The sequence below is a fragment of the Bicyclus anynana genome, chromosome 7 (genome assembly GCF_947172395.1).
Source record: "Bicyclus anynana chromosome 7, ilBicAnyn1.1, whole genome shotgun sequence".
NCBI lineage: Eukaryota > Metazoa > Arthropoda > Insecta > Lepidoptera > Nymphalidae > Bicyclus > Bicyclus anynana.
Window position 1 is genome coordinate 3,442,901 of NC_069089.1, and position 13,411 is coordinate 3,456,311.

The following is a 13,411-nucleotide window of genomic DNA, read 5'->3' on the forward strand; positions in this document are numbered from 1 at the left end:
TCATCATTATCAGCCGATGGATGATGATGACGGCTCCCTGCAACTCGCTTGATGTCTTCAGTCCACCTAGTGGGGAGTAGACCAACACTGCGCTTTCCAGTGCGGGGTCGCCATTTTAGCACTTTGCCCCAACGTCCATCGGCTCTTCGAAGTATGTGGCCTGCCCATTGCCACTTCCGCTTCGCGTCTCGCTGCTCGCGAAGATGCCTATTCATTATTTTTGCATTGAAGGTGCACAAATCACAGTTAGGAAACTCAAAAGCCGGAAGGGCATTCCATATCTTCGTTCTTCTTATAGGAAAATAGATGTTTGTAATATAAGTTTAGATGTAGTAAATATACCTACACAAGCATATGTACACATAACTTATCGATGCCCTAAGGATAGATTCACATATTCAATACACCATACAAAGTCCACTTGCAAATTACGAGCAGATCCTTTACTACAAAGTTCACGGGTCGGTCCCGACGTGTCCCGGCGGGACGCCTCCTCGTATTGTGGACCAAACTATTCAGTACACGCGAGACCTGATTTGCAAAGTTTTTTTTTCACTAAGTCACGTAAAATGACCCTTTTAAAGTCAAATGCCTTAGGAATGTAAAAAAGGCAGCGCAAAATAAAACATGCAAAATAAAAACAAACCGGTTTTTAGTTTCATAATTGTGTTTTTGATGCTGAAAACCAAATTTTACTATAAATGTTTTACGCCAAAAAGCGAAAGTAACGTCATAATGTAATAAAAAATGCGCGTTCATTTGAAGATATGGAGTAAGTAGGTACTTATTTAGTTTAACTACACACGGTCAAGTACTAATACCAAAATCCCTACCATACTAACACCATATAACTACGCACACTGTTCGCGTATTAGGGCAGTAAACAAAATATCTACTCCATACCAATAACTTTATTTTCATGATCTGCTAAATTTTAATAAAATATCACTTGATACTGTTTAGTGATATTTTTTTTTTTGTACAGTATTTACACTTCTTGAACACACAACTCGACATTGTAGACAATATTTAGGTATTATTTGCTTAAATAACGTTCGTTGTTTAATAAGCGACGAAATGAAATTAAGTCAATTTTTTACATTTGTCCGCCTCACTTGTGAAACTCTAGTGCACCATGTCTTGTATAAAATATCATTGGTGCTGGTTGTAAGAGAAAATAACGCGGTAATTCCAAGAGAAAAATAATTTGAAACCAATGTTAAAACAATTTCAAACCCTCTGTTTCCCAATACCATTAACTGATTAACAATTAGTATAATTTTAAATATTAGCTTAGCTGTCTAAACGCGGGATTTCGCCCCGACTCGCTACAAAGGAAATTACGAACGTAAAGAGAAGCTGAATGAAATTGAATATATTAAAATATGGAGAGCACTTCCCGGCTCCGTAATTAAGCCACAAAATTAGGTATTGTTATGAAAAAGTAGCAAAACAAAAAGTTTGTTAACCGACGTTGACTGGCCGCGTGGCGTAACGCATGAACCGAAAGCGATTTACAAAATCAACTCACCAATTTTATAAGTATTTTTTTAAAAGCTTCTTTTAATATAAATAAATCCAAATTAGAATTATTACTATACTACAAGCCTTTCTTGATGACTACTGTTTACCTACAAACGATTTGAAAATGAGGGTATAAATCACTAGTCATTTCACACCTAATAATAATTAACGTGTTCTTAAAATAAATTTGACCAATGTTTAATATATTATAAATGTTTAATATATTATAAATAACATTTTATAAAAAAAAACATTCATAATTTAAAATAAATAAGTTATGAAATGACATGCGTTTTCTACCTTAATTTCTAATTTCTTCGTTGGTAAACAGTACTTATCAAGAAAGGGAAGTATAAATATGTCATAAAGTAAAAAAATAAACTCATTTAATTACATTAATTTAATACAAAATAAAAATCGGATAGATAATTACATAATACTACGATTTATGTTAATCCCATAATTGAGACGAATTAGTGATTGATGTTATTTGTAAACACAAAAGCATGGCATAGAAAGCGACAAATATCTGAATACATGCACTATAAACTATAATGATCAATAAAAGCAAAAGTAAAGCACACAACAACGAAAATGTTTACTTCATCCAATATTCTATTAAACCACGATTCATGTTAAACCCTTAGTTGAGACGAATTTAGTAAAACCTGATGTTGTATGTTGTTTGTAAACACAAAAGCATGGCAAAGAATGAGACAAGAATCCAAGTACATGCACACAAAAATATAATCATCATAATAAAATCAAAAGTCAAAAGCACAGAACGACAAAAAGGTTTACTTCATCCGATATTCTATTACATAACAAAACTGCAACTGCGTAATTTGACTAACTAATTTGGATTTTAAAAAGTCATATTATTACACATTCAGAGAACTTTCGTAGTTGAATTAATTTTTCTAAAATTTTATGTTATATTAAAGTGGGATTTAAAAAAATACTAATTTATTTCTATACTTTTTGAACGCTTTCATCGCAATGACCTCTGATATGCAGAATTATAATTTGTATACAGAACTAACACTTTCAAAGCCTTTCTTCCTTTTGTTTTTATATTGAGCTAAAAATTCGGGAAACAGTCGCTGGCAGTATAGAATATTGAAACATAACCAGACCTCTCATTGCTTGTACCGCAGGTTAAACAAAATTTACACTAAAGCATGAGAAAATATCTTTTATTTTCGCAGCGCACTGAATATTCAACTTAATGTGGTTTATTATACGGTAGAATATCGCAGAGCGAAGTGATTTTGCTACAGTTCTGATTTATAGTTGGTTTTACTATCCCCGTCGTTTGTTTTGAGCGAATTTGAATAAAACGTGGCGCCGCAGACGGATCGTCTTCAAATAATTTATTAAAGCATAATACCTATCCAAATACCTAAAGGATTCTCGTTCTCGTCTCTTAAACAAAACTAGAGACTACCTTCGTAATATTTAATTCGTGACAAGCCGATTGTTTACAACAATCTTTCGTTGATATGCCTATAAACAAAATTGGTTGAATTATTTCTTTTTAGTTCTAGAGACTTCTTTTGGAACTAATCATATATTATATTTTCACGAGTAATTCTTGTATATGTGTTTTGAAAGAAATCTCGGAAACAGTGTGCCAAGTGGCAGTTTTCAATGTTTTCTAATTGTGACTATCGCGTAACCGTAAACGAGATTTTCTAAGGAATTGAAATAGTTGTGCAGTAGTACCACTAGATGGCACTGTTTAAGTTTTTTTCGCAATCTTCACAGTACAAAAACATTGAAAACTGATCAGGCACCCTGGTGACCGAATTTTGAGTCTTGAATAAGAAATATGAAAAATAACGCGATGTAAATCAAAGATACGAATCATTTAACAACTCCATTTTGACCATCTTTCAAATACTGTTTCATAATCTTTTTGAGATGTTGGCTTTAGGCAAAATGCTCATCTCTATTATTAAAAATGTTGGGTTTTTTGTGTAAATAACAATTTATTCTTTACCTGTCACCGGCAGCTTATATTTTTAAATAACATGATAGTTTTTCCATTGATCTATCTACTTTTCAAAGTAATAAATATAATAGATATAAATACTCGTAGTTATAATATTTTATTCTAATCAACTCAAAATCATCAAACTCAATGCTGAATTTGAAGGTCACTATTGCGTCCAAATGGCAATATAATATAAATATTACTTCAAAGTAAGGATAAAACCTTAACGTCTCTACACTTGAGTAAGGTGAAGGTAATTTACAGTTGACAGCTAGAAAGACAGTAACTGAAGTGAACATATACATTCGCTTAATATTTGAAGCTACAGAGTATAATCAAGTAATAAAATAACAATACAAAATTAAATATAAGAATCAGAATATAAAATCGTATAAAAAATAAAATTAAAAAAAAGAAGTTAACCTACTTCGAAGATATGTTACAGGAAAAAGCGAAAAGTAACTTCTACCTACAAAATAATTATGTCCTATCCATTAATCTAATCCATTGAGCGGTTTAAAGGCGATGCCTCAAGGGCAATAACGTAGCTATCCAGGGGCCGCTAGGCGGTGCAATGCCCCTTGGCCCTCTAGCTCAGGGGCCCCTCAAATTCTTACCAGAAAATCGCGATCGAACTAGACTTAGAAAATTTATAAAATGAAAGAAAGCTGATAAAACCTAACTCTAGTTAGGTTTTATCAGCTATGGACTAGTGGGGCCCCGTTTTTTTCATTTGCACCCTTGGTAACCTAGCTACGCCACTGCTTAAGGGGTAGTGCCATAATAATTAAGCTGCTAACCTTCTGTTGGCTATATAAGATTGTTATACTATACGTCTTAAAAACAAGATCTGTAACCGACTTCAATAAACATGCCTACCTACTTTTGTACGTATGATTACACGTAGGCACTTTTTAGGACGTGTTCTTTGCTTGCCTTGTGAAAACCATAGACTATAAATAGAGCTCTTTTTATAGTCGATGGTTTATCATACTAGATAGGCTTGTTCAAAAAAATGTTTTATATCACCGATTTATCAAAAATTTCTAATCTTAGCGTTTATTATTTTTAACAAACAATTTTTAATTAACTACATAGTAATACTTAATAACTTTTATATCAAAAATAAAGAGTTGAGATATATGAGAAATTATATCAAAATGTTATTTAAGAAAAATAGTTCCTACATAATTGAAACGTCAAAATGCTTTTAAGTAGCTAGTAGGGTAGTGCCATAATAATTAAGCTGCTAACCTTCTGTTTCTTTAATTTTCACTTTGTTTTTTGGAACCGCCTTCAAATAATTTTGAAGCTAAACACTTACAGATAGACATATATTAAAATAATTCTTTAAAATTTGTAGTAATTATATTTCGTAGATACAATATTATGTCGTTGATTCTAATGTACGATATGGAACTGAAAGAAAATGTTTGGTAATCTTGCAGCTTTATTGCTTTGAAATATGTTTATTGCCATCATCCTAAAGAATATTTTCGTTTGTTTTGTTTATGACTTACTTCATTGTGATACAGGTAATTTAGATACGCCAGCCTAGGGCTTATTATACACACTGGAAAGGATGATTGCGTCTTACAATGTCATATCAAATTATCAAAATAACAAAGCTTTGATGTTGAGCAAAATTCAATTTTATCATCATCATCATCATCATCATATCAGCCGATGGACGTCCACAGGACATAGGCCTTTTGTAGGGACTTCCAAACATCACGATACTGAGCCACCTGCATCCAGCGAATTTCTGCGACTCGCTTGATGTCGTCAGTACATCTGGTGGGGGTTGACCAACACTGCGCTTACTAGTGCGGGGTCGCCATTCCACTTTGGGACCCCATCGTTCATCGGCTCTTCGAACTTTGTGCCCCGCCCATTGCCACTTCAGCTTCGCAACTCGTTGAGCTTTGTCAATTTTCAATTTTATACTTGCAACTATTTCTTTTGAGTTTCAGTCATCAAATTATTATTTTTATTAGTAAAATCAATCTATCGATAATACTCGAAATTAGTCAAATTTATTAAAACATAACTCAATATCAGTGTTCATTAAAAAATACAGCCATCAGAAAACAATTGAGTATATTTTTAAACAAAATATACCTGAATTCTTACTCATTATTTTCTTTAAACTTTTTTAATTTTTTTAAAATTTTAAATTAAGTACGTGAGCTATATTATTGCAGAAAACGAAAGCACAAAATAATATAATTTAATTTTGTCAAAACCCATGTTTTATGCACCTTATATTGACTTCAGACTAGCGTATTTTTTTGCGCGTCTACGGTCGTTTTAGCATACGTGCTTACACGCGCGCTACATTATTCGCTTCAAAAAACCGCACTCTCGGAAACAGGCATATTTCGGCGTGTTCGCTTAAACCAGTGGTGTCGTGTCAGTATCTCTGCGAGGTGTCTCTTGCGGCTCGCGCTTATATACGAGCTTAGAAGCAATTCCAATAATACACTGTAATCTTTGCTTAGAAGCGTGCCAACGCTCGTACGAGTTGAGCGTGTTCCAAAAACGAGCTCGTACGCACGTATAAAACGCTAGTCTGAAACCGCACTTATAGTTAGATCTTTGTCAGGTCATGATTTTGATTTCTCTCTTTCTACCCTCTTTCTTGTCAAAGATTCGAGAGATTATACGTAATCACGTTATGGACTCTTACTGTAATGTATTGCATGACACACAATAAAGAGAATATATTTGTGCCTGTGTGTACACTAAGCATTACTTTCATCTCTGAAACATATTACTGTTTTTGACGTATACATTTCTTTGTTTTTTATCATGATAAAATGAGGAAAGCTATATTCTGTTGGCTATATAAGATTGTTATACTATACGTCTTAAAAACAAGATCTGTAACCGACTTCAATAAACATGCCTACCTACTTTTGTACGTATGAATACACGTAGGCACTTTTTAGGACGTGTTCTTTGCTTGTCTTGTGAAAACTATAGACTATAAATAGAGCAATACGCTCTTTTTATAGTCGATGGTTTATCATACTAGATAGGCTTGTTCAAAAAAATGTTTTATATCACCGATTTATCAAAAATTTCTAATCTTAGCGTTTATTATTTTTAACAAACAATTTTTAATTAACTACATAGTAATACTTAATAACTTTTATATCAAAAATAAAGAGTTGAGATATATGAGAAATTATATCAAAATGTTATTTAAGAAAAATAGTTCCTACATAATTGAAACGTCAAAATGCTTTTAAGTAGCTTTTTAAAAATAGTTCGGGGTGAAACGAACGTTGAATGAAAATCTAATAAAACGAGGGGAGGACTGCGCAAAATGAAATATCGTTGACACGACACAGAATAGCCGCTTCGATTTAGAGCCTCTACACATTGTGCGATAACATGACGACAACAGCCAGACAAGACAGTCTTACTTTGTTTTAAGTACCTAATAATTTGTTTTAAGTGAAAATGTATTTTCAAATGATTAAGGAGTTTTTAAAATATACCTAAGTATAAACTCTTTGTAAATGATATATTTTTAAAGAGATTTTAGATTATGATGTCTCTTTACTGTAGATTTTGACTTTTCAAACGGCATAAGCGCACAAAAATATACATACTGTACTGTTAGTTGAAATTATCATTAGAAAATGAACAATCAAGACAATTTGAAGTATAATAGGTATTTGAATAAAAATAATATTTTTATTCTGAAGCTTGATTTGATTGATGATTCCTATGATTTTGGCTTGTTTATCAAAATTTCATTCAATTGAGAGATATACAAAATAACGACTTGTTACGATTTAAAAACTCATAATATTTTCTGAGAAACATTTTAATAAGCAAATATCCTCTAGTAGATACAAAAATCTCTAATACATATTTATCTAATAGTAATTCTATAGTTGTGCTCAATCATCATCAATAATGCTGTTTTTAAAGTAATAAAAGCTCTGAAAAAGTCGCACGACAATTTTGTCTAAAATGTACACGAAACTTGATCGACTAGTTCGGCCAAAATGAAATATCGTCGACTCTATGTAGACGCCCCGTTTTATATTTCAAAGGACAGCTGACTTGCTTGGAAATGACCAATTATTTTTATTGGCCATGTCCCGCTCGCAGGCTCATAATAGCTCGGCTAATGTTCTAAAATTGGTAGAATTTATCCTTTGTACAAGATGGTATCTTTATTGTTATTTATCGCTGAAGTTGGTTCGGGATAAAATTTATAACACATGCTATCTAGTTACAATCTATTCTTGTGCTAAATATTGCTACATATTATTTGCTTATTATTATTTATTTTTTGGTTAACAGTTTTGTTGATATGAGAAATAAAATAACAACTTGATAAATTAATATGTATCGCACTTAGCTTTTAATTTTGTTAACATTTATCTGCAATATGTAAAAGCAATCAATCCATAACAATTTCCACGAAAATTATACCATAGAAAATTGAAAGAGTGACCAAAAACAAAATAATGTATTATTTTTAAGCACTACATATCATTTAAGTATTATTCAGTAAACATCCTGAGCTACGTAAATATAATGATTTATTTTTGCGAATAAAGTTCTTTTGCGCCATAAATGGACTTATGGACACTTAACGCAAAAGTGACAAAAAATTGTGTCCTTAATCGTAAGCTCATCCAACTTTCTAAAAAAAATTGATTTCATAAAACATTTTAACCGATTCGGACCATTAGATTTTGAGAATTAAAAAAAAAAACAGAAATTGCGACATTTTTGAGAAAAACATTTCGAAATGAATTGATTATTTTGAGAAGGGGGCAGTACCTCGTGCCTCGTTTAAAAGTTAAAACCGATAATTCAAATTTGGAATTTAATCCTTTTTGTACGGCGGTTAAAAAAGCCTACGAGCACAATTCAACACCTGAGCGTAACGAGGGCAAGTATACAGCCTACATAAACACCGCGTCCCCACCGCAGCCTCCTTATTCATACGGAATTGCTAATGTAATTTCACAATGTAATAAGATAAAGCCTAGGCAGTAATCTACGTTTGGGCGGATTGCGCCGCGGGCGGGGATAAAACTTGTAATATATTATGATAACGTTATTTAGTTTACTAATTTAGAAAAGGGTTCACTTTAAATGTTTAATTCAAAAGTTTATTTAGCATGCTCGTAAGTGTAATTCTGCATTAGTACCTCTCGATTTACAGTTCAACGCTCGGACGGTACAAACTTGGGTAATTTATTTTAGCGTATATTTTTGTTCTATTATGAAGTTGGTCTTTTTGTCTGAAATGTTACTTGATATTAGGTCATCACCTAACAATAACTAACATTATGTTTTTACTGATGGCCTAGTGGCAGTTTGATACTGTTACCGCGTTAACGTAAACGTGAATTTCTAAGGAATTGAAACAACACCTTCTATTGGCACTACTGCACAACTGTTTTAATTCTATAGAAATTCGCGTTTACGTTACGCGATAGTAACAGTATGAAAATATTGAAAACTTCCACTAGGCACACGGATCATTATGTGCTTACGTCGATTGCATCGTTATACAGTATAGATACTGGACAAACCTACGTAGGCCAGACATACCCCATGTTTCTTTTTTTTTATTCATTTATTTATTTGGAATTTATGCACTTATGTAATAATACATTTGTTGGCTTAATGTTACTAGTATGAATGTTACATGAGGCCCTGTCAGGGCATTGCTAATCTATACTTACCTATAATAATAATGAATAAATTAATTAATTACAAGTTAGCCATTTTAGGAAGGCTAAAAGTTTGCCAGCCCTGGCTCCTATCATAGGTAAGTACGATATCAACTAGGTAGGTATTTTATGTGATAGTAACAGCATCAAACTGCCACTAGCCACACTGATCCTATTAGGTTTCCGATTCTATTCCTTTTGAGGCACGGAACCCCTGTGAACAACAAGACTTAGCCTTTACAAAGCCCTATAGAACAAAATTAAGCCAATAATACTTAACAAGTGATCGGGCCACTCATAAACGGGAACAAGAGTAAACAAAGTACCTCTTTGCCGTCACGATTATTCCACCCCCCCATTCACCCTGTAAATAGAGACGTTTTCCCCGCAATTGAAGGGGTGGACGTAAAAAATTATCACCTCACCCCCGTTCCAACGAATAAAAGAGTGAGTCGCAAGTAATTTTTCTACAAGCTTTACACATCGCGCAATAAAAACACGTCGGCTGTGAGACAAGCTACCATATATCATCTGTGAGTCTTATTTTCGGGATGATTGCGTGGGAAATTAAAGTTTACATGTCCAAAATAATAATAATAAATCATCTTTATCAGTTTACTAGCTGACGCCGCGCGGTTTCACCCGCGTGGTTCGCGTTCCCGTAGGAATACGGGGATATATAGCCTATAGCCTATATATTTTGACGGCCTCCGCGGCGCAGTGGTATGCGCGGTGAATTTACAAGACGGAGGTCCTGGGTTCGATCCCCGGCTGGGCAGATTGAGATTTTCTTAATTTGTCCAGGTCTGGCTGGTGGGAGGCTTCGGCCGTGGCTAGTTACCACCCTACCGGCAAAGACGTACCGCCAAGCGATTTAGCGTTCCGGTACGATGTCGTGTAGAAACCGAAAGGGGTGTGGATTTTCATCCTCCTCCTAACAAGTTAGTCCGCTTCCACCTTAGACTGCATCATCACTTACCATCAGGTGAGATTGTAGTCAAGGGCTAACTTGTAAGTAATAAAAAAAAAAAAGCCTTCCTCGATAAATGGGCTATCTAACACTGAAAGAATTTTTCAAATCGGACCAGTAGTTTCTGAGATTAGCGCGTTCAATCAAACAAACAAACTCTTCAGCTTTATAATATTAATATAGATTTATGAGCCGTGATAGCCCAGTGGTTCTGACCTCTGCCTCCGATTCCGGAGCGTGTAGTGTCGAATTGGGTTTGGAGAATGCACCTCCAACATTTTTCATAATATGTGCATTTTAAGAAATTTAATATCACGTGTCTCAAACGGTAAAGGAAAAACATCGTGAGGAAACCTGCATACCTGAGAATTATCTTAATTCTATGTGTGTGTGAAGTCTACCAATCCGCATGGGCCAGCGTGGTGGACTATTTGGCCTAGTTCTCTCATTCTGAGAGGAGACTCAAGCTTAGTAGTGATACGAATATGGGTTGATAATGATGATGATCAGCCTATTTTCACGGCCAGACCTCCGTCCGTATAAGAGAGGGGGTATGGACCACTGTCCCACCATGCTGTCTCTATGCCTGTTGGCAGGCTTGATGTGATAAAGTTTCAAGTAAGTTCATGACACATCAGATGGATAATAACCAGCGTAATGTGCTCTCCGAGGACAGGGGTGTAGCACAACCATTTTAATTTTCTGGGGTTAATATTTGATATTGAAAGCACCGAATCTGTTTTAATCCGAATTTGTCTGGAAGATGGCCATGGTATGTTAAGTTTAGTTTATAATTATGTTCAACTCGCCTTAATATAACATGCACGATAAAACGAATAAGAACACACAATACAAAACAAATTAAAAATTAAAATGAAGAAATAAAACTAAAAATTAGCATGCAAAAGCGGCCTTTTAAGCAATCTCTCACAGGCAACCCCTGATGACAGGTTAGCGGAGAAGGATCAGGAAGGTGAATTAAAAATAAATAAACAATATACAAAGAAATTATAATTAAGTAAGGTCATAAATAAATATTTTGTACCTAGAACCAATCCCCGAAATTTATAAAAACCTATTGATCCCCCAATCTTCGCCAATATTACAATATCGTCAAGACTCATTTGCGGGTTTCCTTAAGCGTTTAATATAGCGAGATGAGGGCAAATTGTTCGCAGTCACGCTCCTTATTACCCTCCAAGGTTTGAGATTTTGCATCATAACCCTTGGAAATATTCATATCTGAACGCAAAAAAATTAAAAAGGCTCCTTCGGTTACAGCGATCGCGGACATACATTTCGCTAGATACCCCGAGCCATCTTTCCAAGCAACAGAATTATAGTGCAACTTTGAATCTATAGTCGTGCCTAGCCCTATGTATTATAAGGAAGTACAATCATCAAAATTACTTCTCCTGGCAATAACAGCATTACTGTGTCATGAGGATAACCTACATAAACCTAGCGCCTCATAACCTATGCATTCATCACCTCTTTTATCTTATCTCATTAAGGTCGGATTGGCAAATCGCTTCTCCTTTTACTTCTTCTCCGTTTAAACACAAATCCTCTCACGATGCAAGAGAAAATGTGTTTATAAGGAGTAGATTACAAGCGGACTACTAACAGAAAACTAGCGGATGCCCGCGACTTTGTCCGCCGCTCTCGTAAAGTCAGTTCTTAGTAATTCTACTAACCATAAACTACTTCTATGCAACTTTTCAACGTTGTACGTCAAGCGGTTTTGGAAATTTCGTAACGTGACCTATATAAAGATAATTTTCGTGACGTCATCGAAAGTTGCATGAAATTGCGGCATCTAGCTTATACAAGTCTGTGATAACAACGTTCCGGTCGCCGATTCGGTAGTCTCCGCAGTTTGTAGGAAATTTTGAATTTGAAAGCACTTTGTAACTTTAAAACGATATAAAATTCTCTGTTAGGAACTCCTCCATTTTGTACATCACATTATTATGCATGGTCTCGCCGTACATGCATGCACAAATATTTTCGGCGTTTTAAATTGATTCTGAAATAATAATTCCAAAAATGTTTGGGGAGGAATGCAACAGGAAACTATGATATAATGATGAGCAGCAAGAAGAGATTTATTTCAAAACATTTTCATAGTTCAGAGAAGAGCAAAGAAGTGCTTTTATTGAAAATAATGGCATACGTAAGGTACTTGTTTTCCGTATGTTAAATACTAGGATGCTCGCGACTTCGTCCGCCTTTACACCTCCTTAATTATTATTAGCGGAGGTCTATCTTTGTTCGTCAAGTGGTTTGCATCCCGTATATTAACATTGACATTAACTAATAAACTTCTGTGGCATTCTAGAAGTGTATGATTTTACCTATTCGCTTTTTTTACTTTGAGAAATAAGAAAACCCTTGAAATTTTTGGATATATTCCGTTGATATATACTTCGCAACATTTTCTCATAGACAGGGAATTAAAAAAACTATAGAAAGATTTATTTGTCTTATATTGTAATGTACAAATAGAGTGTAAATAAATAAAACATCAATTTCTATTGTAATAGCTTATGCTTGGACTTTGAAAAGAAATGAGGTAAAGTGATTCGATACTTTTTTTTTCAAACACAACGATGACACAATTTTGTTAAATATTTAACATATTATTATGCAAGCAATGGTTAAATAAAAATAATGTCATTCAAGATTTAGCAGTGGTTTAATAAAACTATACTAAAAATTTCCGTACTAAAGAGGTAAAGTTTGTGATATTGTAGGGGAGTAACCGGTAATTCCTGGATGTAAGTACTGAAACGATTTTGAAAATTCTTTTACAACTAGAAGGCCACGTTATTTATGAGTGTTAACGGCCTCCGTAGCGCAGTGGTATGCGCGGTGGATTTACTTGACGGAGGTCCTGGGTTCGATCCCCGGCTGGGCCGATTGAGGTATTCTTAATTGGTTCATGTCTGGCTGGTGGGAGGCTTCGGCAGTGGGCAGTATACCACCCTACCGACAAAGACGTACCGCTAAACGATTTAGCGTTCCGGTAGGATGTCGTGTAGAAACTGAAAGGAGTGTGGATTTTCATACTCCTCCTAACAAGTTAGCCCGCTTCCATCTTAGATTACATCATCACTTACCATCAGGTGAGATTGTAGTCAAGGGCTAACTTGTAAATAATAAAAAAAATATATTTATCCCCGTATTCTCACGGATATGGGAACAATG

The 13,411-nt window shown here is 34.5% G+C and overlaps 1 protein-coding gene across 2 annotated transcripts in view; it reads left to right on the top strand.

Annotated features, from left to right (window-relative positions):
• Window positions 1–13,411, top strand: part of LOC112049469 (lachesin) — a 100,337-nt gene that overhangs the window by 5,483 nt on the left and 81,443 nt on the right. The gene's annotated exons all lie outside the window — the stretch shown is intronic.